The 5,442-nt window shown below is 41.9% G+C and overlaps 1 long non-coding RNA gene across 1 annotated transcript; it reads right to left on the minus strand.

Moving 5' to 3' along the window:
• Window positions 1-2,421: 2,421 nt before the first annotated feature.
• Window positions 2,422-4,150, minus strand: LOC113982967. The gene is made up of 2 exons (XR_003538948.2): window positions 4,104-4,150; window positions 2,422-2,549 (listed from the first exon to the last, which is right to left on the minus strand). It is a non-coding gene; the product is annotated as an uncharacterized LOC113982967 (long non-coding RNA).
• Window positions 4,151-5,442: the final 1,292 nt, after the last annotated feature.

The following is a 5,442-nucleotide window of genomic DNA, read 5'->3' on the forward strand; positions in this document are numbered from 1 at the left end:
GGGAAAAAAAGACATTTCTATAAGTAATGGAGCTAGAGAATATTTAACACATGTGCAGCTTGTGTTTCTGGATAAATGTTTGCAAAAAGCCCATATAAAAGGAGGTGAGAAGGAGCACAGAAACACATGAGCGTGCCTGGAAGAGCAGCACACCTCCACAGCAGGCTGTGAGAGGGAAAGGTGCCACTGAGTGCTCAGCACATGGTTCTGTGTTCCAGAGGAGCTCAGCTTTCCTGCTCACCCTCACCTGCCCCAGCCTCCTCCCAGCCAGGCTGCCCTCGCTGCAACCTTTCGTCCTTCACTCGCCTTCCCTTCCTTCAGCTCCCCTCCACAACCATTATCTCCAGCAGCATAACTCCTTAAGATACACCTCGACATCATTTCGCCAGTGAATGCATTTCACACAACATTAGTCATATTGCACTGTGGATAATTTTTATGCTGTTGCTGTGCCTCTCCCCGGGACGTTGTTACAGTTTAATTTGTACATATTCTGCTGCCCGTGTAGTGTCACTCAGCTGTAACCAGAGAGAGCGTGATGGCTTCGTGTTATTGCAACAAATTTTCCCTTTAAGAAAATAAAAAAGTAAACTAAACAAAGGGGAAATGAAAGAAAAGGAAAAAAACAAACACACACAAAAAAAAAGAGAGTCTTTTTCTTAAGAGTAAGTCCCTCTGCTTTCTAGGAGTGGTGAACTGTAGCTAGGCTTTCAGGGTTAGCAGAGAGCCAGATCCCAACTTTGCCCAGCAAAAATGGATTTAGATTCAGGGTTACATCTCAAGCCCACTGCATAAATAAGTGTATCCTGCAAATTTGTGTTTTGAACCAATTTTCCACCAAGTTCAGGGCAAGAGTTTCATATCTGCAACAGTTCTTCAGACTCTGCCTGGGTACTCATCTTCACCAGAGGAGCTAATCCAAGCTCCCTGCTTCCCTCCCAGATGGTGATGCCCATTTGCTGGTTGGAGTTTATGTTACAAATCACATTTCAGCCCCAGGCATCAGTTCTCCATTCAGCCAGCAGGGCAGCCCTGCAGCCTGTCAACTGTTCTGGGTGTTCAACAGCCAATATCAGCATCCACACAAAGCACTGACCACACTGTTTTCAGTGCTTCTGCTCAGTGACAGAGTTCCCCATATGGAAATGTTTTGGAAAAATAAGGGATTACTTGGAAGGACACTGGGCTAACCCTGCTGAGTATCTGCTTTTCTTCTCCTTAGTTCTCCAGCATGGAACATTACTGCTGGTATTTTGGACAGTGACCATAAGGTCATAAGACTGAGTGAGTGATTGAAACTCCCTCAGCTCTTTGTTTACCTCTGGAAGACAAAACAATTGATAATTTCATCTAATAAACAAGAGTTCTGTCTAATTCTTTAAAAATACTAATTTATTTTTAAAGCAGCTAAGTTTGTCCCTCATATTTGAACCCTCCCTCGAGTAATGACATCTCACTCTTTTTACAGTCAATCATAGTGTAAGCCTTCCCCCCCCATTGCTCTTAATCTCAGACTTATAAAAATATTTCTTGCCCTACAGATTTACTCCTCCAAGCTGAGAATATTAAGCAGACATGACTGGCTTGTTAGACTGCACCATAAGTAGAGTTATTTGGCTCTGAAGATAAAATAATCTGGGTTGCTAAAGAAGAGCTAATCTCTTGGGCTGAGATCCCTGACAGTGTTTTGGTACCTTGAAGGTCCTGGGTGTTCCCCTCCCTAGCTGTGATGAGATACTCCTGTTCCGGTGGGCTGAGAGAATGCCAGGACAGGGAGTGCCCCCCCTTCTGTTCCAGGGCCCTGTTCTGAAAGGGGGGTTCAGGATCTTCAGCCTCCACCAATTTCCTTTAAGGAAAAGTGGGGTTTGCATCTTCTCTGAGGATCACTCACAATAAAAGACCTTGGGCGTATTTAACATGCTGTACATTTAATATCCTGTAATATGGGCGGATTCAAGGAGGAACTACAATCTTCTGCTTTTATTCCTCCTCAGGTCCTCTAACACATTCATTCAAAAAACCTGCTCTGAGAGAAGGGGAACCATGGTTGTTTTCTACGTCTCCCCAGTGCCCATGATGTTCTTCCACACAAGAACAAATCCAGGCCATGCCCAAACAGGGGGTTCAAATGTCCATGAGCACTTGGCCCATAGAGAAGTTCTTATCATGCTTTGCTCTTGTGAATCAATCCTTTCAGTTAAGGTGGTTGGGGGATATAATTATGTTTTTATCTGCAATTACAGCTTTAAATTAGGATCCATAGAGGCAGCTACAGCCCTGCCATACCAACAGTCCTGGATGGCTCTTCTGTTTCCAGAGAACACACTTCTGACATAAACTCATTCATCTTCTATTAAAAATATAATAAAATTCATAGGACAAAAACTTAGACATCAATATAAGAAAAAGACTCAAGGAAACTTACTTTGCTTTTGTTTTTAGGTATTAAGCCAGCAAGACTTTCTTCCCTGTGGTTGCTTTCCTTAGGGACTTTCCATGGCCACATCTGGAATAAAGCAGGTGGGCATCAGGCCAGCTCAAAGATGACTCTGTCAGAAGAGGAAAGGAAAATACACATCTATTTAGTTACTATCCTGTATTTCTGGCTTCTTCAGTGTAAAATTTTGTTTGAGATGAAGCTTCTGCTGTAGACAAGGTTGGCTTGAGTTTTTTCGATCAGCTCTTCCAGGGATTCTGTGTACCCAAATATGCAATGCTTTCAGTTTGCACAAACTGTGATTATAAAAAAAACCCAAAAAACAAAAAACAAACACCAAAACAAACAACAACAAAAAAACAAACAAAACAAAACCCAAACCAAAACAAAACAAAAAAAGACTTTATTAAATGGAAATTTTAATAGGGAATTGGGGCCTTATTTTTAAGAAACCTGTCAAAAAAAGGCATAAGCTTGTGTCAAATTAGAGCTTTTCTGAGAACGAAATTGCAACAAAAGAACCTATTTCATGCATTTCACATTTCATAGCATATTTCATAGTTGTTGTACAAGTTGGGGTAATATCTGCTGTGATTTATAGAGGAACAGAGCTGTAAGAAGCCTCCCTTCTAATTATAACTGGTTATGAGGTACATCACTCATATCAGCCTGGAATTTACTTCCATCTCAAACAAGAGCTTTTTTTTTTTGCCTGTTTATTATCACAAACTGGCCACAGAAATGCTGATAAAGACATTACAGAAATTGTTATTAATGTAATCCCTTCCCAGTTGAGGTTCCTTCTTTTAATGCAGACTTGTTTTGAGTCTTTGTTTACAGGTTGTGATGTGTCAGACAGCAAACACCATCTCTCTTATGCAAAGTTGTGCAATGAAAGCCTTTCCTGTTCCTTGGCTCCATTAGGCAGAAGGGCTGACTTTGACAGAATGTGCAAAAGAACCTATAAATCCAATGATTCCCTCCACTTTTACAGTCAGTGTGTGCAAGGGCTTCACACGTATAGTAGATGTTCCATTTGAATGCAAAACATGCTAAAATTTGTACTGAAAAGCACTTAGGCTTTAAAAACATACCATAATTCTACAAAGAAAAATGCCTGACATATCTTTTGGCTGATTTCAAATTCATATATATTTTAAATGATCTATATACCTTAAGATGTGCATTTTATACAACAGCATGATAACCATTACCATTCCCCTCCATCTCACCCACGGATGGTCTTGATTTATTGGCCAGTTGTGTCTAGTGCACTGCCCCTCCCCAAATTCAGGCTGTAATTTTAATTTCTGTTGTTGCTGCTGCTGCTGTTATCTGGATGTAGTGCTTGCCATGAAGATACCATGGGCTTACCCTGTAAACATAATTGATGCTATTGAAGATAATGATTTAGGATCTCATCCATCTCCAGCACAGTTTGCCATTACGTGACTTGCTCTTGCAGGGATCTGATTTGTATCACAGACGAGTTGGCTTGATTGCTGTTTTGCCATAGAGTAATAGTTTCCTGGTTTCCCCTGACATGCTGAGTCTCCCTTGATCACTCAGGTGATCAGTCAACACATGAGTTAATTATGGGTGAAGGGGTGTCTGAAGCCCAAAGATCAAAAGATACGCACGAGGTCTTCTCCAAGTCATTACTCACCTTCTCAAGCATCAGGCACTTCAGATTCCTGCCTCCTGCACTGTCCCTAAAGAAAGGGATAGAACAGTAGGAAACCCGAATCAGAGCCTCTAAAAGACACAAAGTGAAAAATCCAATTTCTCCTAAAGAAGAAGAAAACAATCCATGTGGGTACCCCATGAGAGGGGTACTCTCATTCACTTATAATTTAAAAAAAGCATTTAAACAATCAGTGGCAGCTGTATAGAGGTGGATAACCCAACAGTTTGCCACAAGGCTCTCACCTGCTTCCCCAGTGAAATTTCTTAGGTTTTAATGCCATTTCAGGGCAATGCTTTCAGATATTGCCATGACCCTTACTGCTGTGCACCAAGAGAGTTTATTGGCAGAAATTAGGAGCTACTGGACAAAATCCTGAGAACCCTCCCAAAAGGTGAAGGAAAAGCAGTTCTCTCCAGACCTTTTTTTCCCCTATTTCAACCACCCTCAAAACTCAAACACATGCATTAACATTCTCAGAAGCTCATTACAACTCCTAACCTGAACCACCTGCAGATTCCCTCCTACATCACTCTGGGAATGGGCATCACAGCACCACAGGCCCCTCCTGCTTGAAGACCCTGAGAGCAAAACTCAACTGGTTGGACGAGTCTGTGGAACAGATGGGACCTGTAACAGAGAGCTTGTGGTGTTGTGCTGCAGCCCCAGGGTTATCTGTGTGGGGAGGAAGGACCCCTGGGTTGTGCTCCCTGCAGACTTGGGTATCAGCTCAACACCTGCACCCCTGAGCTGCACCTCTATGCATCCACCAAAACTGGTTTCTCCATCTCTGTGGTTTTCATGTTACTATATTAAAGGAGGTGTAACTGAGCAACACACCTCAAAGGTTTATTTCCTAAAATAATATCACTATTGCTCCACCCAAAGTCATCCTGCCTTTATTTTTAAGGCAAAAGGAACTGAATCACTGAGTTGCAGATGAAGAGACACCACCTAAGGTCAAACATTCAAAATCCTTCAGTGCAAGTATAACCAGTGCACACAATTCCACATGTGCTTTCTTCCACATGCAAATAAATGCTATGATGCACAACCCACTTGCACGTATCTGCACGTGCCAAAGGGATTTACACATGTTAATGCTTGGAAAGCAAAGTGGGAGTGTGTATAAAACGGCATGCACAAAGTACATCCATCCATGTGCACATCCCTCTGGAGGCAGCACTACTTGGATGTATTTCTAAGTGGAAAAAACAGTTAAAAAATTGATGTGTCACCCTCTCTCCAAAACCTAATGATTACAGTCTGTTAATTACACCACATCTGTTGGAACCTTCAGCAAATAAATTGTGGACCTGAT

Source organism: Pipra filicauda, unplaced genomic scaffold (assembly GCF_003945595.2).
Source record: "Pipra filicauda isolate LSUMZ 115617 unplaced genomic scaffold, ASM394559v2 scaffold4_size7858003_pilon, whole genome shotgun sequence".
NCBI lineage: Eukaryota > Metazoa > Chordata > Aves > Passeriformes > Pipridae > Pipra > Pipra filicauda.